Raw genomic sequence first — 24,929 nt, 5'->3', positions numbered from 1 at the left:
CCTTACCAACCTTGACTTCAGTGTGATTACAAACTCCACACAACTCTAGGACATACATTTTGCAAAAAAGTCACTCCACACAGCTGCATAATAATCTTTAATCGGACACGACCGTTTTCGTGGCCTGTAACCACATCCGTAGGTGTACAGCTAAAATTAAATATACCGGATGACTACAAACACGATCCAGTGGACCCACGCCATAAGGTTACATTTACAAAACCTTTATAGTAACAATCAGTAAACATACAATACTTTCTCGTTAAAGAATCGATGTTGAAGAGAAGGGAGTCCCAACCTTCACTGGTAAAACGATATTCACTGCCAAATACAGATAGTCAGTCAGAAAAGGGGCGAATGGTGACTACATCATCCTCCAGAAAAGCGAAGAAGAACCTACGCCCAGTAATAAAAAATAATTCAGTGTGATTATTGCCTTTGAATAAAAGTGTAATTTCTGTTCGTCTCATTGGGTATTTCTTTCAATTACCTTGTGTCGTACTTTCTATGTACGGTCCAAGTTTCATAGAGCTAAGTCACTTGGTAATGACGCATCATGCGCAAGTTACTTTCATCGTTAACTTTTGCACGCCAGAGTATTTTCCATTCCCTTCTTCAATTTATTTCTCGAGCAGTAATAATCAAAAACTTTATGGCGTGATACAAGGCCTTTCTAGTCGCTTAATGTCATGGCAGTGAAAATTATTGCTACAACAACACCAAACTGACCGTCTGGTCTAGTGGCCAGCGTTATTTGTTCTATATCTACATCTACATCTACATGATTACTCTGCAATTCACATATAAGTGCTTGGCAGAGGGTTCATCGAACCACAATCATACTATCTCTCTACCATTCCACTCCCGAACAGCGCGCGGGAAAAACGAACACCTAAACCTTTCTGTTCGAGCTCTGATTTCTCTTATTTTATTTTGATGATCATTCCTACTTATGTAGGTTGGGCTCAACAAAATATTTTCGCATTCGGAAGAGAAAGTTGGTGACTGAAATTTCGTAAATACATCTCGCCGCGACGAAAAACGTCTTTGCTTTAATGACTTCCATCCAAACTCGTGTATCATATCTGCCACACTCTCTCCCCTATTACGTGATAATACACAACGAGCTGCCCTTTTTTGCACCCTTTTGATGTCCTCCGTCAATCCCACCTGGTAAGGATCCCACACCGCGCAGCAATATTCTGAGGACGAACGAGTGGAGTGTAAGCTGCCTCTTTAGTGGACTTGTTGCATCTTCTAAGTGTCCTGACAATGAAACGCAACCTTTGGCTCGCCTTCCCCACAATATTATCTATGTGCTCTTTCCAACTGAAGTTGTTCGTAATTTTAACACCCAGGTACTTAGTTGAATTGACAGCCTTGAGAATTGTACTATTTATCGTGTAATCGAATAGCAACGGATTTCTTTTGGAACTCATGTGGATCACCTCACACTTTTCGTTATTTAGCGTCAACTGCCACCTGCCACACCATACAGCAACCTTTTCTAAATCGTTTTGCAACTTCGGATGACCTTACTAGACGGTAAATTACGGTATCATCTGCGAACAACCTAAGAGAACTGCTCAGATTTTCACCCAGGTCATTTATATAGATCAGGAACAGCAGAGGTCCCAGGGCGCTTCCCTGGGGAACACCTGATATCACTTCAGTTTTACTCGATGATTTGCCGTCTATTACTAAGAAATGCGACCTTCCTGACAGGAAATCACGAATCCCGTCGCACAACTGAGACGATACCCCGTAGGCCCGCAGCTTGATTAGAAGTCGCTTGTGAGGAACGGTGTCAAAAGCTTTCCGGAAATCTAGAAATACGGAATCAACTTGAGATCCCCTGTCGATAGCGGCCATTACTTCGTGCGAATAAAGAGCTAGCTGCGTTGCACAAGAACGATGTTTTCTGAAGCCATGCTGATTACGTATCAATAGATCGTTCCCTTCGAGGTGATTCATAATGTTTGAATGCAGTATATGCTCCAAAACCCTACTGCAAACCGACGTCAATGATATAGGTCTGTAGTTCGATGGATTACTCCTACTACCCTTCTTAAACACTGGTGCGACCTGCGCAATTTTCCAATCTGTAGGTACAGATCTATCGGTGAGCGAGCGGTTGTATATGATTGCTAAGTAGGGAGCTATTGTTAGTAACGTCGAGGCCCCAGTTGTAATTGCCAGCGACGACCCCAAATTTTTCTGTTGTGGAACAGTCCGCTCAGTCTGTGTGGCCAACTGAAGTGCATGTTGAACGTAATTGGCGAAATACCGCGAGTATTGAGTATAATGGGCAAGGGGCACTACATCAGTAGTGTGTGGACAAGTTGAGAATTAGAGTGTGACGGTAGGCGTGCTAGGGCAGTCCGCGCAGTTGCCATGACCACTGTGCCCGGGTGGCGCAGTGATCGGCGCATTTGCGTACTGAGCAGGAGACCCGGGTTTGAGTTCCGGGTCGACACAGATTTTTCATCTTTCTCTGTTGGTTTAAATCAGTGCCCGATGACAACAAATTACATTAATTTCTTTGTGTCTTGATTAAGTATGCAAGTTTGAAGATGGTGCAAAACGTATTTTTAGACGTTTGATGCTGCTAATCGTGTGCGGGAACGTCGAACGACAATATTTGGTTCTGGAAGCGCAATAGCGGATAGTAGGACAATGTGCAGCTCGTTATGGCGCACACCGCGTCCGTTACAATGTGGAGACGGAGTTGCGGACGTGGCGAATTAATCAGAGCGCAGGTTAGTCTGCGAAGAGAGTTGCGCGAGGCGGACTTGGCCGCGCTAGTTGCTCGGCTGGAGGGTAACGGAGGGGTTAGGGTAGTTGGGGGGGGGGGACAGGGGAGGGGCGACCACAGTTACCGGCGCTGCGGCCAGGCCGCGGCAAATGAGCAAACTTTGAGAGTGCGGCAGGCGCCGCTAATGTGAGCGGCCAGTTAGCTATCAGTTTATCCAGGAGCGGCCGTCATCGTCTGCACCTCGAAGACCTCGTCCTGCAGAAGAACGAGCCCCCGCCACGACCTCCTGTCTGCGTTGCAACACACAGCACTCGATAGGTGCAGGCAGCTTTCACTGTCAGGTTTTGAAATATCAACTAGCTGCCGTGCGGCGCGAACGGACAGTGGCCAAGGAAGTCGCCAACGCTATCTGAGTAAAAGTGTCGGGAACGTGGAGTTGATCACTAGACGTCACGAGAGGCGCACCTGCCAGTGTAGAAGAAGGTGGGCGATGCTGTGACAACAGAAAGGGTCAGTCCGAAGAGCTCAGCGACTTCGAACGCGGACTAACCGCTGGATGTAACCTCACAAGGGAAACTCCCCATTGCACGCCCGTCACATTTAATGGTAACCTGGTGTAATGGAAAGCCCGTCAAAAACTGAACTCTGATCAAGCACGAAAACAGGAAGAAAGAGTGCCGAACTGTGAAAAAATAAGCAAAATAGAAACAGTGAACGGTCCACGCTCGAGACATGCAACATCAAGCGAAACGGCAGAAATAAGGCGTTGTGGTATGTGGTCACGGTGTTTGACGGCGAAACGGGGGGATCCGTGTTCAAATCTCTCCCGTGCCAATATTTTTCCACAAAATTATTATCTGTCCGTCTGGGCATTGGGCACAGAGACAAATGATAATACTGCCAACAGACATATCAATGACTAGGCGCACAGTTCATAATTTTGTGAAAAAAAGTCGGCATGACGGAGGTCTGAACAAAGCTTTCCCGATTTCCAGTCCAACACACATAACCACGATGCCTACGATGCCTTGGCTCTTCCAATTAGCTTGACATAATATATTTTGAGCTCCGACCGTTCACTGTTTCTATTTTTCTTCTTCTTTCATAGTTCAGCACACCTTCTTCCTGTTTCAAAGCTTGACCTGTTTCCAGTTTTTGACGGGCTATCCAGTGGGCTGCCTTTAGTGACAAAGTATTTTATGTTTGGTGATTGTTATTATAAGAATTTTGTGATTGTAATATTACGACGTTTATCGGCTGGAACATATGGGTAATCATTCAGTTTTTTTATTTTTAGCTGTACACCCGAGGATGTGGTTACAGGCCACGAAACTTGTAGTGTCCCACTGAAGATTATTATATAGCTCTACGCGGTGTCCTTTTCCTTTGATGTGTATATTTAAATGAAATTAACACATGTACTGTAAAGTTCCTTGGACTATGCATACTTATCTTTTTATGAAATTTACAACTTTATTTTCAAAAAATAATGTATGTACCTTTATCTCAAAATCTATTCAGCGAATTCTACAAAATTTTCTCTTTATATATAGTAAGCTTCTCTCATGAGGTTACTGAATATACCGAATAAGGAAATTTAAATTTTTAAAATTATAATTATGTGGGTATCATTAAAATTTCATGCAAAATTCCAAGCAGTTTACTATATATCTCAGCTACACTCACAATCTCAAAATTTACCCTCGATAGAACATTTATTACATTTATAGAAGTAAATGTACTAAATTTCATAATTATAGCCTCCATAGATTAGGACTGAAAAGTACAAAACATAAAAAAAATTAATTTTCAGGAAATACAGTTTGAAGTTGAACCTAACGTTTTTTTCTTATGTCACCTATTCAGAAGACTCCAGATTTGTACTCAGGGTAATCTTTCCCTTCATGGCTTCTCTCCTGGTTTCTTGTTTCCTGCCATCTTTGCTTTACCAGGTCTTCATCTGGCTTTTCAGCTGCAGTGACGCGTTGTAAACCTATTTTCTCAATACGTCGTGAGCAACATTTCCTATCGTCCTATCATTAAATCAAAGAATTCCATCGTAAGTTGCAAATATGACAAATGCAACAGATGAACTATTCGGTTTTAGGGCATCGTTTTTACATGAGTAAATGTACATCTACATCTACATCCATACTCGGCAAGCCACCTGACTGTGTGTGGCAGAGGGTACCTTGAGTACCTCTATCGGTTCTCCCTTCTATTCCAGTCTCGTACTGTTCGTGGAAAGAAATATTGTCGGTATGCCTCTGTGTGGGCTCTAATCTCTCTGATTTTATCCTCATGGTCTCTTCGCGAGATATACGTAGGAGGGAGCAATATACTACTTGACTCCTCGGTGAAGTTATGTTCTCGAAACTTCAACAAAAGCCCGTACCGAGCTACTGAGCGTCTCTCTTGTAGAGTCTTCCACTGGAGTTTATCTGTATTCTCCGTAACGCTTTCGCGATTACTGAATGATCCTGGAACGAAGCGCGCTGCTCTGCGTTGGATCTTCTCTATCTCTTCTATCAACCCTATCTGGTACGGATCCCACAATGCTGAGCAGTATTCAAGCAGTGGGCGAACAAGCGTACTGTAACCTACTTCCTTTGTTTTCGGATTGCATTTCCATAGGATTATTCCATTGAATCTCAGTCTGGCATCTGCTTTACAGACGATCAACTTTTTATGATCATTCCATTTTAAATCACTCCTAATGCGTACTCCCAGATAATTTATGGAATTAACTGCTTCCAGTTGCTGACCTACTATATTGTAGCTAAATGATAAAGGATCGTTCTTTCTTTGTGTTCACAGCACATTACGCTTGTCTACATTGCGATTCAATTGACATTCCCTGCACCATGCGTCAATTGGTTGCAGATCCTCCTGCATTTCAGTACAATTTTCCATTGTTACAACCTCTCGATATACCACAGCATCATCCGCAAAAAGCCTCACTGGTCTTCCGATGTTATCCACAAGGTCATTTATGTATATTGTGAATAGCAACGTTCCTACGACACTCCCCTGCGGCACACCTGATATCACTCTTACTTCGGAAGACTTCTCTCCATTGAGAATGACATGCTGCGTCCTGTTATCTTGGAACTCTTCAATCCAATCACACAATTGGTCTGATAGTCCATATGCTCTTACTTTGTTCATTAAACGACTGTGGGGAACTGTATCGAACGCCTTGCGGAAGTCAAGAAACACGGCATCTACCTGGGAACCCGTGTCTATGGCCCTCTGAGTCTCGTGGACGAATAGCGCGAGCTGGGTTTCATACGATCGTCTTTTTCGAAACCCATGCTGATTCCTACAGAGTAGATTTCTAGCCTCCAAAAAAGTCATTACACTCGAACATAATACGTGTTCCAAAATTCTACAACTGATCGACGTTAGAGATATAGGTCTATAGTTCTGCACATCTGTTCGACGTCTCTTCTTGAAAATGGGGATGACCTGTGCTCTTTTGCAATCCTTTGGAACGCTGCGCTCTTCTAGAGACCTACGATACACCACTGCAAGAAGGGAGGCAAGTTCCTTCGCGTACACTGTGTAAATTCGAACTGGTATCCCATCAGGTCCAGAGGCCTTTCCTCTTTTGAGCGATTTTAATTGTTTCTCTATCCCTCTGTCGTCTATTTCGATATCTACCATTTTGTCATCTGTGCGACAATCTAGAGAAGGAACTACAGTACAATCTTCCTCTGTGAAACAACTTTGGAAAAAGACATTTAGTATTTCGGCCTTTAATCTGTCATCCTTTGTTTCAGTACCATTTTGGCCACAGAGTGTCTGGACGTTTTGTTTTGATCCACCTACCGCTTTGACATAAGACCGAAATTTAGAGACATTAGTCGGCATAAGAGTTGGCAATATATTCTGTAATTGTAACATCAGACGTCTAAATAACATAGAGAGTTGTTGAAATAGCGACACTGTATACTGACAGCGAGGCATCGTCAGCAACCAATGTAAGATATACTGTATTGAGCGTTATTTATGCACGCCAAACTAATGTTCACCATTGAGGCTTTCTGAACACCTATAATTTTAGTTTAATGCTGTTGCAAAAGAGTCGGCAGAAGAATCGGCAACACTTGAGCACCGAGATTGTGAAGTACACGTTCTGATCCATGTTTACGGTAACCTGAATGAGTGGACCCACAGCATCGGCGATAAATTTCAGCTAAAGCCGCAACCATACTCTGCACACACTGATAACTAAAAACCTCATTGGACGCATTTGCACTCGTCGCCGTGTACGAAGTGAAAACTGACAAAATCTCGAATAAGCCAACTACTGTCAAGTATATGTGTTGTGTGGGCCATTGAAGGCTTACAGATTTGTGTAACGGTGTGAGGAATAGTCTTCTGTCAAGTACCTGACACCAGATGGCCGTTGCATTAAGTTTTATTCCCAGTGTTCACTCGGAAACTGGTTGAAATTGACGTGCATGCATCATCAGAGAGGATTCCTGTCTTACTTGAAACCGATTCTCGTTGACAAGCCTTGACACACGTCCCCATTTCCTGGTGGTTTGGATCTCTCTACCATCACTGCTCTTAACGTGTGTTGCGCGGTTGCTAGTCGTACACTACTTTGTAGACTCATTAGACATTTTGCGTTGATGCACCGACAAATCGGGCAATTTTACTCACTTTTTAGCTATGAACGCGCCAAATACGATAGGCATATGCACACCATTTCACTGCGATGAGACATTAGTAGTGACAGCACACTTTTGTCAAAGTTTCGAGAACATACCTTCACCGAAGAGTCAAGCAGTATATTGCTCCCTCCTACGTATATCTCGCGAAGAGACCATGAGTATAAAATCAGAGAGATTAGAGCCCACACAGAGGCATACCGACAATCCTTCTTTCCACGAACTATACGAGACTGGAATAGAAGGGAGAACCGATAGAGGTACTGAAGGTACCCTCCGCCACACACCGTCAGGTGGCTTGCGGAGTATGGATGTAGATGTAGATGTAGACCGTCATATACCAGTTCTACAGCGCCGTAAAGCGACCAGTGTGTTCTTTTGAGAAGGATATTAATATTTTGTCCAGCCAGCCTACAAGTACGCATGCTCAGATAGTTTCTAAGACTTTTCCAAATCTTATGTACTACAATATAACGACCAAGAAGGACAATGAACTGCTCCGACTTTCGAAGTCGAAGAATCAGTCCTTGCTGTCCAGCACTCCACCATTTCACTTAAAATGGGTACTATGAGCAGTTCAATGTGAAAAGAAATACGGCAAATGTAGCCATAATTCCACCATTTACAGAGAGAACTATCTTTTACTTCCGATGACTCCTGTCATTGCATGTTGATACATTTTGTGATTAAATTTTGCAAGATCGATCGTGACTTTGCCTCCTATATTGCTACATCTATGAAACGTTATTCACCTGAAAAAGAATCATCAGTAGTTGCAATAATCATATGTGGGCCATCGACAATTTCAGCTAGCCATTAAAAATGATACGCAAGGAAGCAAACAGCGATGTGATACTTATTGTGTGTATGCAGTGCAGTAGGAGCAACGCATGATTAAATTTGTAGGTGAATTTGGAGGTATGCGGACGATGAAAGTTAGTAGACATAATGGCATCTCTGAGAGCAAGAAAGGCTCTAAATCTGCTGCACATAGTCGAAATGAACTCGGATGACGGACACGGGTAAGTCATTCCATGCTGCTTCAAGATTATGTTAGAGTTGATCAGTCGTACGTGCTGGCGAGTGTAGGTCTGTCAGCGTTCGGAAGGCCACGATCATATGATTTGAGAGGGCGAGATTTGAAGGGCTCACCGACTAGGCTAGCAGCCTAGCACGCTCTGTATCGAAGTAGGTCAGGTCAGTACGAGCAACGTACGGTCTTGCATTATCTTTTTAAGTATAACAGCACGAAGTCATTGAACATAGGGCTCAGTCATGAGACTAAACAGTATAAAATGGAGCGCATGTTGTCCAAATTACCTGCTGCCACGTTAAACGGACCACAAGTGACTGTGTTGCGTACCCCATAGAACCTCATGCCATGACGTTAGGTGCTGGGCACTTGTGATGATGAGAAATCGCTGTCTGGAAACACTCGTTGTCCTTGGAGCATCCACTCATTGTTACGCCCATTGTGATGCCGTACGCAGAATTGGGATTCTTTTTAAAAGATCATGTGATGCCACTCTTGTGCCTAGTGTTGCCGTTGTATGCTACACAGACGGCTCGCATCTCCCCGTTGCCATATGAAGGGAAGCCGCAAAAACAGCCTTTGGTCGTATGTGTCGATACTTCATTTGCTGCAAAGAAGCTGGTCATAAATTAAGGATAATTGCAGAATATGGCACTACACAAATCTGGAGCTAATAGCATAGGCACATAGAGAACACACACTACACAGATGTGTAAGTCCACGGTATTGGCGATAAATTGAGAAAACCGTCCTGAAACACATGTGCAACAAAACGCCACTGTTTCCTGCGCACGCACCCCAACATCAATATGGGATGTGATCACCATGCACACGTACACAGGCCGCACAACTGATTGGCATACTCTGAATCAGGTGGTCGAGCATCTGCTTGGGTATAGCCTCCCATTCTTGCACCAGTGCCTGTCGGAGCTCCTGAAGTGTCGTAGGGGTTTGAAGACGTGCAGTGATACATCGACCGAGAGCATCCCAGACGTGCTCGATGGGGTTTTGGTCTGGAGAACAGGCAGACCACTCCATTCGCCTGATATCTTCTGTTTCAAGGTACTCCTCCACGAAGGCAGCTCGGTGGGGCCGTGGTTTATCATCCATCAGGAGGAAGGTGGGACCCACTGCACCCCTGAAAAGGCGGACATACTGGTGCAAAATGACGTCCCAATACACCTGACCTGTTACAGTTCCTCTGTCAGAGACATGCAGGGATATACGTGCACCAATCATAATCCCACCCCACACCATCAAACCAAAATATCCATACAGGTCCCTTTCAAGGACATTAAGGGGTTGGTATCTGGTTTCTGGTTCACGCCAGATGGAAACCCGGTGAGAATCACTGTCCAGACTATACGTTGACTCGTCTGTGAACATAGCCTGGGACCACTGACAAATGACCATGTACTGTGTTCTTGAAACCAGGCTTTACGGGCTCTCCTGTGACTACGGGGCAGTGGAATGCACCTTGCAGGTCTCCGGGCGAATAAACAATGTCTGTTCAGTCGTCTGTAGACTGTGTGTCTGGAGACAACTGTTCCAGTGGCTGCGGTAAGGTCACAAGCAAGGCTACCAGCAGTACTCCGTGGCCGTCTGCGGGCACTGATGCTGAGATATCGGTCTTCTTGTGGTGTTGTCCACAGTGGACGTCCCGTACTGTAGCGCCTGGACACGTTTCCAGTCTGCTGGAATCGTTGCCATAATCGTGAGATCACACTTTGTGACACACGGAGGGCCCGTGCTACGACCTGCTGAGTTTAACCATCCTCCAGTCGCCCTAGTGTTCTACACCTCATAACGTCATCAATATGTGTTCTTTGAGCCATTTTCAACACACGGTCACCATTAGCACGTCTGAAGACGTCTGCACAATTACTCGCTGCACCGTACTCTGACATGCACCAACACAATTCTGCGTATGTGGACTGCTGCCAGCGCCACCGTGCGACGACCGCAGATCAAATGCACCGCATGGTCATACCCCCAGGTGATTTAAACCCGCAAACCGCTCACCAGAGCGTTGTTTCACAATGCATCAGCATTATTCTTAATTTATGAGCACGAGTGTAGCTTACAAGGTCGCTGTTCCCCGAAAATGTTAAAAAATTTAGAGTCTACGAACATGTCTTTCTGATATTGAATTAGGCACAGCTGACAACGTACAGACTGTCGGTACTGATGCACATCTGTTGACTTGGATGATCCTACTTTGTATTTCTGAGTGTAGTAGTCCCACGCACAAACCATTTTAAGTATGATCTTCTTCGCCCAGTCAGTGATATCGCGAGAAATGGAGCCGTCTACGCAAAGATATCCATATGTTGTTCTTCCTTGGCGCTTCTTCCTGATGGCTTGTATGCTGGTCAAGGAACAATCCTTCCATTGGATGACGACGTGTCCTAATCCCTCTCAATACTTTTAAACTAAAATACAATCCCTATGTTGGTCATAGTAGTTTCTACATGCCGGGTAGTTATAATTAAAGCTGAGATGCTCACAGTGGTCCATCGTGATCTGTAATTATCGTATGGGATTGTTAATAGGGAACTTATTTATGCTAGAAAAAAAATAGCTGGCCACCATGTGCAAATCTGGCTCTTTGAATGCAAGAAAGATGTATAGAAATGTTTCCACATGTAATGTATTAGGGATGAGACCACTAAAGCGTCTTTCGCTTCTTAAATTATTCTCATTTACAACTTCGTTACCACTGCGCATTACATCAGTAAAATGTAGCTTTGAAAATTCTCTACCAAAAACAATAGTAATAGCGTATAATCTAATGTAGTGGACTACATTAAAGAATTCCGATAAACAGCAAAACTCCAGAGAAAGTTCAAAAATCCTAATATTTCCATTGGAAAATGCCTTACCTAACAAAATTATTTCTCTCCATCAATCTGTTGATTGGTTGGAAGCTCTCCAACTGGATCTATTAAAAGCTAATTTCTTCACTTCTGCGTATTTAGAGCCACGTACATTATTTACAGGGAATCTCGTAGTGCTTTGTTATGGGAGCAGCCCAATCATGTCCTACTCGCTCTGTTGTTATCCTAAAAACGTATATTCACCAGTTTTTTTGTAGTTCTTCCCGGTTGATGGTTTTATCTGTTCATCTGATCTTTAACGGGCGTCTCCAGCACTATACCCCAATTGTTTCAAGGAATTTCTTTTGATTTCTCTCTATTGTCTATGTTTCACGGCCATATAGGGCTACGCTTCAAATGCAGTTTTTAGCCGCCTTTTTTTCGAACTCTATTATTTATGTTGTTTGAAAAAAACTTTGTTCTGTTCTAGTGAACACCGCTTTTGCTATATGATGCAAGCACGTCCGACGGAACATTGCAGCGTTCGTCTTAACAACGCAGGCACTGCAATACTGTATTTACCCGCCTATGCCAAACAGTGACTTTAAGTTAGAATGTTCTCCATTCTACGGAAATTACCTGGTGGGTGTACGAGTACCGGCTGTGGCAGGCAGAGAAGGCGACGTACGGAAGTCGTAAAGCGGGAAGTCCGGGTTCGACTCCTGCTACGGCACTAATTTTCATTGTCGTCATTCTCTTATTCAGCTGATGATCTTTCGTATTGACAAAAAAAGTAAGCTGGCTATTATTTCAAAAGTAATCACCGTAACTGTTGATAGATTTATCGCACTCTACCTTCATGGAAAAAATATTTGCTGTTGCCTATTGACCATAATAGTACCGAGGCGTGCACCTCTTTGTCCGAAGCATATCGATTGCCACGAATGCCTTTCTTCAGAGCTCCAAAAGTAAATCGAACGGGGAGAGAGATCGGGACTGTGTAGAGGATGTGTAAGAACATTGCAGCGGAATTTCTGCAGCGTATTCGAAAGAACCTTGACAACGCGTGGACGGGCATGTTGCTGGCAGGTTTTTTCCACTCCGCTGCAGAAGTTTCACTGGAAAGCCCTTACACACTCTCAGTACCGTCTCGATCTCTCCCCATGCGCTTTAATATTCTTTTGAGTGCTGAAAAAAACATTCGTGACCGTCCATTTCTTTCGGAGAAAGAGGTACAATCATAGTTCCGTTGGCTAGAGAAAACATTTTTCCATGAAGGCCCTGACCATCTTGTCTCCAGTGGCATAATTGTATTTACAGTTCTTGCGATTACTTTTGAAAAAAGAAACAGTTTACTTACGTTTTCTCGTGTGTCTCGATTTCATTTGACTGCCTGTTACAGGACCATTGCAGACTAGATGGAATGGAGGAATTTACATGGCGTCATATCAGAAGTAGGCTAACTCATGCATGAAAAAGAAGAAAGAGGAAGAGTAAGAAGAAGAAGGGGAAGAAGAAGAAAGATAAAAGGAGTAAAGTTCGATGTTGTTGATAAATTGGCAAAAACGACAGCAGTTTTATTTGGAAGCGCGAAGCCTGGGCAGTAGCATATTTTGCTGCTATAGGGTGCGTGGTTGCAGGTAAGCCTCTAGGGGGAAAAGCGAGTCACGGAACGGCCGCAGAGAAACATGCTTCGGCCATAACCCGACGATAGAGCGCCGACGGCGGCGAACACAGCGCGTGCTGCGCGGCGGCCGTGCCCGTATACTTCCCCTTCTCACTCTGAATTCTTTTGCCTAGGTTGTCCGCTGCGAAGGCTGATGCCATCTTTATTACGTCAGCTTAGGACCACTGTATGTTTCGTATTCACCTTGAACATTCAAGCTGCCTCCATACAAATTTTATGGTAACCATAGTGGCAATGCTTGACAAATCACAGACAGTGCAATAGATGGCAAACTCGATAGTAAAATCAGTCTGGTGCCTTTCCAGTAGCGTACTTAACACCTCTCCAGCGTACATTTCGAAGACATTGCTTCATCGACAGGGATGCAGTTGTTCTACATAGTTCATTGCAATATAAACACCCCAGAAACGCTTATCTTTCAATTTTGATGACATATTTTGTACCAGAATATTCTGAGGTTTCGGAAGACGAGTGTGCGAAAACTACTGTACATACAGGAAGTTGCCTCATTTTGGTTGACAGAGCATCTCGCCAAGTTTTAAATTACATTTTAGGTGCAAGTTTCCATCAGCAACCAATTTTGTTGTCGCAGAACATTAAGCTGAGCTGCGCTATACTGTCAACTATTTAGTTGTGTAAAGATTGTGAGGAGATACGTTATTGTATGTTCAAGGGAAAACTATAGAAAATCATTTAAGATAAATGATATTCAAAGCTTCTTATTAAAATAATTTAAAATCTACGGATAATATGCTAGTAAAATTTGACACCGTACAAGCTAGCAGCGAGAATGTTCAGGACGAAATTAGGTGTAAATGATAAATTCATAGAAAACGTACGCAGTTTAAATTACTTAGCATACTTACTCTGGTACGTGGGGAGAATGGAGATTACAAATAAAATGAACAAAAATGAACAAATATGCAAATTTGAACAACTAACACAGAGTTAATGGGGAAAACACACAAATCAACACAGCTCTATAAGCTGAATGTAGCTGTCCCTGTTAATTAAGGCCGCGAGAACTGTACAACAAAAGAAAGGAGACTAAAGGGAATTAGAAGCTACGGAGACGAGATTTTTAAGACTTGCGCCTATATCCTTGATAAAAAATGCAGAAAAATTGGAGATTTTGGATGACAATAATACACAGCAGGACCATAAAGTAAAATGAGAAGATCACATTGAAGCAGTGGACAACTGTGAGCTGAAACGACATGATTTATCTCTAACAGAATTACCTCATACATGCCAAACAGCGTGGTTTCCGAAAATATCGTTCATGTGAATCCCAACTTGCACTTTCCTCAAATGACATTTCGAAGAATTGATCAAAGCAATCAGGGGGGGATAAAGAATATCCTGACTTCCGAAAAGTGTATGACATGGAACCACACTAATGCTTATTCATGTTGCATACACTTTGTTTTACAATTCCTGTTACAGACTTTTACGTGTTGCAGAGGTGACTTGGTAGTTAGAAATTTGATTAGTAACCATTGTCCTCGTGCCATTTGGATGTAAAATAAGTTTGAAGGTGGGATCACTTTCAAATTTCCCGTTCCACAGCACGGACACAAACTGAGACGAGAGCACCGCCGTCACACCCTGTTGCAATTATGACGTCACATAGAACTTTCGTCCGACTACGACGACGCCCGCGCCGCGCCCCCCACGTCCTTCGCCACGTGGGAGAGAAGCCCACGACGAGTACTCGGAACACCGCCGGCGGCAAGGGGCCCCGCTCTGTGTGAGCGCCGTGAAGCGGCAGATTTAAAAGTGATTCCGCCTTCAAATTACTTCCACATCCAAACGGTAGATTTCGGGACATGGGTTCCTTATTAAAACTTTATCTACCAAGTCCCGTTTACAGCCAGTAAAATCCTGTCATAGGAATTGTGAAACATCCTATACTAACGATGCGTCAGACAACATTAACGGTAACCTCAGAATTTTTGTGTATGGCCAAACGCAGCTGTCTATAATACAGTACTAATTGAAAAATTGTATTTTTTCATATGTTCGAAACCGTGAAATTGTGCCACTCACAAAACTCAGAAAAGTTTTATTCTATGACTAAAATTGTAATCACACAATTCTCACAATTGTAATCATGCAGCTCATTCCAAATGCCAACATGTAGCTCTTTGCAGGAATATGAACTGGAGTGATGATTTAAGATTTTGATTGCACAAAAGTATACGGACACCCCCAAAAACATACGTTTTTCACATTAGGTGCATTGTGCTGCCACCTACTGCCAGGTTTTCCATATCAATGACCTCAGTAGTCAGTAGACATCGTGAGAGAGCAGAATGGGGCGCGCTCTGCGGAACTCACGGCCTTGGAATGAGGTCAGCTGATTGGATGTCACTTGTGTCTCACGTCTGTACGCGAGATTTCCATACACCTTAATATCCCTAGCTCCACTGTTTCCGATGTGATAGTCAAGTTGAAACGTGAAGCGTACAGGCCGACCTCGTCTGTTGACTGACAGACACTGCCGACAGTTGAAGAGGGTCATAATGTGTAATAGGCAGACATCTATCCAGACCATCACACAGGAATTCCAGACTGCATCAGGATCCACTGCAAGTACTATGACAGTTAGGCGGGAGGTGAGAAAACTTGCATGTCATGGTCGGACGGCTGCTCATAAGTTACACGTCACGCAGGAAATACCAAACGACGCCTCGCTTGGTGTAAGGAGCGTAAACATTGCACGATTGAACAATGGAAAAACGTTGTGTGGAGTGACGAATCACGGTGCACAGTGTGGCGATCCGATAGCAGGGTGTGAGTAGGCGAATGCCCAGTGAACGTCATCTGCCAGCGTGTGTAGTCCAACAGTAAAACTCGGAGGCGGTGGTGTTCTGGTGTGGTCGTGTTTTTCATGGATGGGGCTTGCACCGCTTGTTGTATTGCGTGGCACTATCACGGCACGAGCCTACATTGATGTTTTAAGCACCTTATTGCTTCCCACTGTTGAAGAGGAATTCGGGTTGGCGATTGCATCTTTCAAAACCATCCAGCGCCTGTTCATAATGCACGTCCTGTGGCTGAGTGGTTACACGTCAATAACATCTCTGTAATGAACTGGCCTGCATAGAGTCCTGACCTGAATACTATACAACATCTTTTGGATGTTTTGGAACGCCGACTTCGTGCCAGGCCTCACCGACCGACATTGATACCTGTGCTGAGCCATCCCCCAAGAAACCTTCCAGCACCTGATTGAACGTATGGCTGCGAGAGTGGAAGCTGTCATCAAGTCTAAGGGTGGGCCAACACAATACTGAGTTCCAGCATTACCGATGGAGGCGCCATGAACTTGTCATTTTCAGCCAGGTCTCCGGTTACTTTTGATCACATAGTGTACGTATGGCAAGTGGAACATTTCGGTCTATTGACACGGTACTGCGGAAATTCACACAGTCCACAGACTGGTAGTGCGTCTCATCTTAGGTAACCTGTAGCGTGTAGGACCCGTAGCAAATAGTACTAAGTGAAGTATGTAGAGATATGCTCCGTCCCTCTGTGTATCGCTCCAAAAGGGAATGTGAAGACGAGATTAGACAGACGCAGAGAAGCATTTAAACAATCATTCTTCCAACGACTTGAACGGGAAGGAACCCTAATATCTGCTACCATACCAAGTACCCACTGCCAGGCACATGAGAATGGTTTGTAGAGAATGAATGTTGGTATAGCAGTAGATCTAGATGGAAAACAAAGCAATTCCAAATATTTTTCCGAAGTATAGCCCAATAAGTCGACGGACTACAAGAAGATCCTCATTAGGTGGGAGTACAGCCATTCAAGGAGTAACAGCGTCACGATGATGACGAATTCTGCAATCCTTTTTAAAAACTGTGCTCTTTGTCACTTCAACAATATTAGGTGGAACATTTCTTAATTTTGAATTTATGTTCGTTAGGGACCACAAGTATGCAAAAATTTTTGAATGAAATTCGCCGTTTGACAGTATATTTTAATATTCATTTATTTCACACTATTGAGATTTCAGCTTTGTGGCCAACATTGCGTGCAAAAGAGAAATATTCCAAAACGTCTGACATACCTCAAAGACATAACAACGTCGAAATATTATTAGGTATATTTGGTCTTATAAACCAGTCATAGTATAACAGGATATGAGTACAGATCAAAAATATATAATTGTGTACATGTGTCATGTAGTTCCAATTAACCACCGATCCGTTAAAGGACTGAACTTCCGTCTGTAAAACAGCTTCGAAATTCGGATTAGTTTACAAATGAGTTAACATGTTAAATATTTGAAGTTAAGTGTGTAACCGAGAAGAAGTTTTCAGAAAAGGTTTGTAGTTATGGTTAAAGTTTGTTGGAAGTGACTGAGTGCTGTGATTATCAAACAATGGTTGAGTATATTTTGGGTAATCTGAGCTCTGTTTCAAGCGAAAGCTAGTTTTTCACTCATCTCGGTGTTTACGTCGCCGTATCTCCGGAAGTATGTGTCATACAGTGACATAATTAGGCAGCTACGTCGGAGGAAGATGTAGAAGCAGTCAGCAAAATTTGATTCCTATGCAGTTAGTGGTAAAGAAAACATAAATCAAAACGTCGTGCATATGGTTTGACTGCATGAATAATGAAAATGTAGTGACAAATTTTCTACTTTCGTCATTTTGTGGGTGAAGTTAGGGAGAAAAGATTTCGAAAAGGTTTAAATTACGGACAAAGTCTGTTGCAAGTCAGTAAGTTCTCTCATTTTCAAATTCTGGACGAATATGGTTTCGATATTTGCACGTGGTAAGTAATGCTGCCTATGGGACATGTACAGTTTATAACAGTTATATTTATCTTGTTGTGTTGTACTTTTTACGTTATATTATGCTTATTAATCAGAAGAGTATGTCAGCACCGTCAATTTTTAAATTTTGTCACTATTTATCGTGTACGGCGATTCAGCTGCCTCTTCCGATACGTTTGATGCAACATGTAGCGCCTTGAAAAAGTATGCGCAATATTTTCGTATTCTACTGCTCGCTACATTCCAACTATTAGTCCTGCAGAAACAGCGAATATGATTAATTTTTTTTGTATGAAACTTGATTTAGTTACGTTTTGTAATGGGATTAGTTTCTGGGGGAAGCTAACGTTCTCGAATTATTCAAGAAAAATGAATTTGAAGGACACTTTTGTGTGGTTTTCTTCAATAATTCGAAAACTACGGCCTCTAGCGGAAACATATCCCAGTACAAAATTGAACTACATTAAAGTTCCTACAAAAAGATTTTGTTCGTTTTTTATGCGGTACTAGCGAGCGAGAGAATATGAAAATCGTGCGCTTGGTGTTTGAAAGCATTTCGGGTTGCCTTGGGCAGGGACAGCTGCAAAATCCTTCATATGAGATACAGAAAATCAAATTTTTGTGGCCCCTGGAAGCCACTAAATAGGCAAACTGCAACAGTGGCTTGGTTCCATGCACCGAGATGGTCGCTTAGTAATATACCGGGTGATCAAAAAGTCAGTATAAATTTGAAAACTGAATAAATCACGGATTAATGAAGATAAAAAGGTGCAAATTGAAACACATGCTTGGAATGATATGGGGTTTTATTAGAACCAAAAAAATACAAAAGTTCAAATAATGTCCGACAAATGGCTCTTCATCTGATCAGAATAGCAATAATTAGCATAACAAAGTAAGACAAAGCAAAGATGTTCTTTACAGGAAATGCTCACTATGTCCACCATCATTCCTCAACAATAGTTGTAGTCGAGGAATAATGTTGTGAACAGCACTGTAAAGCATGTCCGGAGGTATGGTGAGGCATTGGCGTCGGATGTTGTCTTTCAGCATCCCTAGAGATGTCGGTCGATCACGATACACTTGCGACTTCAGGTAACCCCAAAGCCAATAATAGCACGGACTGAGGTCTGCGGACCTGGGAGGCCAAGCATGACGAAAGTGGCGGCTGAGCACACGATCATCACCAAACGACACGCGCAAGAGATCTTTCACGCGTCTAGCAATATAGGGTGGAGCGCCATTCTGGATAAACATCGTACGTTCCGGCAGGTGTTATTAGCCAGGCTGGGAATGATGCGATTCTGTAACATATCGGCGTAACTCTCGCCTGTCACGGTAGTAGTTACAAAACCAGAATCACGCATTTCCTCGAAGAAAAAAGATGTGGTAAATCCAACCCATACCGTGACTTTCTCGTCGTGCAATGGAGTTTCCACGACAGTTCTAGGATTTTCGGTAGCCCAAATTCTGCAGTTGTGGGCGTTGACAGACCCTCGGAACGTGAAATGAGCTTCGTCGGTCCACAACATGTTACTCACCCAATCGTAATCTTCCGCCATCTTTTGAAACACGGCCGGCCGCGTTAGCCGTGCGGTTCTAGGCGCTGCAGTCCGGAACCGCGGGACTGCTACGGTCGCAGGTTCGAATCCTGCCTCGGGCATGGATGTGTGTGATGTCCTTAGGTTAGTTAGGTTTAAGTAGTTCTAAGTTCTAGGGGACTGATGACCTAAGATGTTAAATCCCATAGTGCTCAGAGCCATTTGCCATTTTGAAACACCCACAACGCAAATTTCCTCCGCTTCACTAAATCGCCAGGTAACAATTGATGATGCCGATGGATTTTGTACGGATAGCATCGTAGGGTACGCCTCAGTGCTAACCAAACAATAGTGTATGGAATGGCGATGCGACGCGCGACTGCACGAGCGCTGACTGCCCCGTGCATAGACGAACCCGCTACAGTATCCATTTCTTCCTTAACTGTCTCAGCAGCATTACGCCTTCTGCTCGGTCGGCCGCTACGTGGTCTATCGTCTAAACAACCCGTGATTTCGAACTTCGAAATCATTCTCGCGACAGCTGCATTTGTCAACGGACCTTTACCCGTTCGAATCCCCTTCTTATGGCGATAGGATCGTAACGCTGAACTAGCACATTCCCCATTCTGATAATACAGGTTCACTAAAAGCGCCTTTTCAGGTAACGTCAACATGCGGCGACTGCTGGCGCATCTGATTCACTCTCTCTCTCTTTTTTTTCCTTTATTGAATTTCAATTCCCCCCGAAGGGGGCGGGCTGGCAGCAGCTTAGGACGCCGCTCTGCAGCCTACAGATTTTCTGACAAAGAGCAGGAGAATAAATAATAATAAAAAACAGGCGATAAAATCGGGGACTTAGTGAGTAACAAGGTGAAAAGAAAACGGGGAAATTAAAACAAGCAACAGAGGGATGATGAAGCGAATAAAAATACATACGGAGCAGACAGGGAAAACAATAGACAATTAAAAAAACACGGCGACAGTCTGGATTCTGTTCGCAAAGTATATAAAATTCACACCCAGCGACAGCATGGTTTCTGTTCGCAACACGTGAAAGACAAACAACACTGAATAGTCACTAGAACACAGCACGAAAAAGTCGGCAAAGGTGACACCACAGTCGAGAGCAGGTGGGGGGAAACTGGACAGGAGATGGGAAAACAAAAAGGGGGGAAAGGAGAGTAAAAGCGAAGGGGGGGGGGGGAACCGGGAAAGGAGCTGATGGAGGATGAGGACCCATAAGAGGGGTGTCACTCTCTCATTACAGCTCCTTTTACATACGATTGTCATGCGCAGTCACTGACCTTTTGCTATCCAGCGCCATCTGTCGGACATTTTGTGAACTTTGTTTTTTCTGTTGTGAAAAAACCCCTATGTCATTCCAAGCATGTGTGTCAATTTTTACCTCTCTATCTACATTATTCCGTAGTTTATTAAGTTTTCAAATTTATACTGACTTTTTGGTCACCCGGTAGGTGGCTCCCATACTATGTATTTTTGATCTGTTCTCATATTTTGTAATGCGCCTACTTGTTTATTAGCCCACATATGTCTAGTAAAATTTAGACAATGTCACGTCATTCAAGCATACCGGACATTTTGTGATGTTTCGCCCTTGCACTTCACAATGGCTACAAAGTTGAAATCGCGGTAGTGTGAAAGAAGTGAACGTTAAAATGTGCAATCACACAGCAGAAATTTGGCTAAGAAGGTTCTTCAGTTAGCTTATTGAAACGGCAGCCAGTGGCAAGGCACATCCGTTATCAGTAACGTGACAGCGGAGAACACGACGTGGTCTACCCAGTAGCCGGCGGGCGAACACACTGCCGTGCGTGACGGCAGCCCACTTCCCTCCCGGCCGGGGCGAGGGGCAGAGCGCGCAATTAACCGGCTCTCCTCCACCCCGTGGCTTGGCGTGCAGGAGCTACTTCGTTCTATCGGTAAATATGAATGAACTAATTTTACCTCAGTGTTCTCTCCAACCATATGAGCATTACAGGAGTAGAAAGATGTAACTTCACGTTAACTATACCCGACAGATTCCAGAGTGTAGGAAGCGCAGCAATGGTTACACAGTATTTCGCAATAAGGACAGTGTAAAGCGTAGGTGATACAGCAGCGAACTCTTGCGCAATTTCTGTAAGTGCATTTCTCAGCACCATACAATCGGACGTTCAAGCAGAGCAGAGAATGTATTATTTTAGATACATGAAAGCCTACCATAGATACACAAATGTTACACACATGTACAGCTTGTGCATGTACACTGGCGGGGAAAAATCTCAGCAGCAAAAAAATAATTAATATAGAGAAATGAAATTTCTGGAATACATTTGTCCAGGAAACATATTCAAGTGATTAACATTCCAAAATCACAGGTCAATGTGAACGCGAAATAAGCCACTGAAAATGTGAAATGCTTGTTCATTAATAACCGGTGTAGCCACCAGAATGTTGAACGCCAGCAAGCAAACGTGCATGCATCGTGTAGTACTGGTTCCGGATGTCTGCTGATGGGATGGAGGTCCCTGCCCTGCCCCGCCCTCGATCGGTCAGTACAGCGATGGGTAATGCTACTTGTGGGTGACTCTCGAGTCGTCGTCCGATAATACCCACTATGTGCTCGATTGGAGACAGATATGATGCACAAGCAGGCCGAGCCAACATGTTGACAATCTGTAGAGCACATTGGGTTACGGCGGCGGCATATGGGCGACCGTCACTCTGGTGGAAAGAACCCCCTGGAATGCTGTTCACGAATAGCAGCACATTAAAGGTGCGTGGTACAACTACGTGGAACAGCATTCCAGACCATATCTCCAGGTGTTGGTCCATTGTGTCCAGCACGCATACAGCTTTGTCGCAGGCCCTCAAGTGCCCTACTCCTAACCAACGCACGACCCTCACCGGCACCGAGTTCAAATGGCTCTGAGCACTGTGGGACTCAACGTCTGAGGTCGTCAGTCCCATAGACTACTTAAACCTAACTAGCGTAAGGACATCACACACATTCGTGCCTGGAGCGGAATTCGAACCTGCGACCGTAGCAGCAGCGCGGTTCCGGACCGAAGCGCCTAGAACAGCTCGGCCACAGCGGCCGGCTGGCACCGAGTCAGAAACAGCTCTCATCAGAAAGCACCACAGATCTGCTCCCTGCCCTCCGATGACCTCTCGCACGACAGCACTGAAATCTCAAATGGCTGTGGTTTGGGGTCGATGGAATGCACGCTACAGTGCGCTTGGCTCGAAGCTGTCCTTCAAGTAAACCATTTGTAACAGTTTGTGGTGACACTGTGGTGCCAGATTGCTGGTGCGCATGCAGTGCGGTGGGCTAGAGCCGTAGTGTCACGTGGCCGTCCGAATCGCCACCTTCTCGCGTCCGTACATTCTCGTGTCCACCGCAGCCAGGAATCGTGTACAGTGGATACATTCCGGCCAAATCTTACTGCAATATCTCTTAATTCGATTACACTACGTTACAACTGTTTCACTTTCGTCGATGTTCATCTCATAATCTCTTTTCGAGACAGTGTCCATTGCGTTCAATCGCTCTCCTAAGTGCTTTGCCACCGGCGAACCTCAAGGTTCTTTTTACGTCTTCCTGAGCTTTCCTTGCCTTTCCAAATTTCTCCTTAGTTTCTTTCACATCTTGTTGTTCAACGCACAGCCTGAATAACATTGGGGATACTTAAAACCCCATCTCACTGTTCTCTCAAATTCTGCTCCCTTTTAATTTCTTGGTGTCTTTAATATAGTCTGGCTACTTTATAAAGCGAATAACATTTCTTTCCCTGAATTTTATCTCTGCTAACTTCAAAATATCGAATAGTGTATTATAGACAACATTATAAAAAGTTTTCCAAAACCTACATCAACACCTTCAGACATACTCCGCAAGTCACTGTAAGGTGCGTGCCGGGAGGTACCTTGTATCACTACTAGTCACTTCCTTTCGTGTTTCACTCGCAAGTGGAGCGAGGGAAAACCGACGAGCTCCGATATCTTCGTGGTCCTTACATGAAATGTACAGAGTGAAAATCTACATCTACATGGATACTCTGGAAAAATCACATTGAAGTGCCTGGCAGAGGGTTCATCGAACCACCTTTACAATTCGCTTTTATTCCAATCTCGTTTAGCGAGCGGAAAGAATGAACACCTATATCTTTCCGTACGAGCTCTGATTTCCCTTATTTTATAGTGGTGATAGCTCGGTGCCTACACAATATTTTCGCATTCGGAGGAGAAAGCTGCTGACTGGAATTTCGTGAGAAGATTTCGTCGCAACGAAAAACGCCTTTGTTTTAATGATGTCCAGCCCAAATCCTGTATCATTTCTGTGACACTCTCTCCCATATTTCTCGATAATACAAAACGTGCTGCCTTTCTTTGAACTTTTTTGATGTACTCGTCAGTCCTATCTGGTAAGGATCCCACACCGCGCAGCAGTATTCTAGAAGAGAACGGGCAATCGTAGTGTAGGCAGTCTCCTTAGTAGGTCTGTTACATTTTCTAAGTGTCCTGCCAACAAAACGCAGCTTTTGGTTAGCCTTCCCCACAACATTTTCTATGTGTTCTTTCCAATTTAAGTTGTTCGTAATTGTAATACCTAGGTATTTAGTTGAATTTACGACTTTTAGGATAGACTGATTTATCGTGTTACCGAAGTTTAACGAGTTCCTTTTAGTACTCATGTGGATGACTTCACACTTTTCGTTATTTTGGGTCAAATTATTGAACTATATGAAAAAAACCTAAATTAAGTTACAAACTGCGGCGTGCACACACTTTGTTCAACATGTAAACGTCACTACAAAATTTCGAATTTATGTTATGGAATATTCCATATGGCGATGACGTGGCGCAAACGAATATCGAAATTCTGAATGACCCGCAGAATAGTCGGAACATCGATGCTGACGACGACCTACTGAATGGCTGTTTTCAGTTCAGGAATAGTTTTGGGGTTATTGCTGTACACCTTGACTCTAATATCCTCCCAAAACCTTCATGTACCATTTGGTAGTCACCGTGCCACGGAGGAACATCACACCGATATTTCCGTGACTGGACATTGGACACCACACAGTCACCCGTTGAGGGTGAAGCGACTATTTGATCGCGAAATGCAGAGTTCCCCAAATTCTCCTGTTTCGCTTACTGGTGAACCCATCAAACTGAAAATGGCTTCGTCGCTAAACCAAATCACGCGGGTCCCACCATGACCCGCGGAAGACCGTGCAGTTTGAACTTCCTAACGCAAACCTTTCAGAAGTTATGACCATTTTCTTTCATATAGTTCAGTAATTGTCAACCTGTATGTAGACAATAGTAGAATCGTTCTGCAGTTAGCTTCAAATGCCGATTCTCTAAATATTCTGAATAGTGTTCGTCGAAACGGACGGAGAAGCTCATCTGAGTTCCCGAAACTTCTCCAGAAAACTTTCGTTTAGATCAAATCTACCGGTAACAAATGCAGCAGCTCACCTCTGCATTGCTTCAATATCTTCCTTCACTCAGACCTGGAGCGAATTCCAAACACTTGAGGAATACTCAAGAATAGCTCACACTAGTGTCCCGTACGTCGTCTCCTGTGCAGATGAACCACACTTTACTGAAATTCCCC

The sequence above is a fragment of the Schistocerca cancellata genome, chromosome 8 (assembly GCF_023864275.1).
Source record: "Schistocerca cancellata isolate TAMUIC-IGC-003103 chromosome 8, iqSchCanc2.1, whole genome shotgun sequence".
Classification (NCBI taxonomy): Eukaryota; Metazoa; Arthropoda; class Insecta; order Orthoptera; family Acrididae; genus Schistocerca; species Schistocerca cancellata.
Note: the sequence above shows the minus strand (reverse complement) of the source record.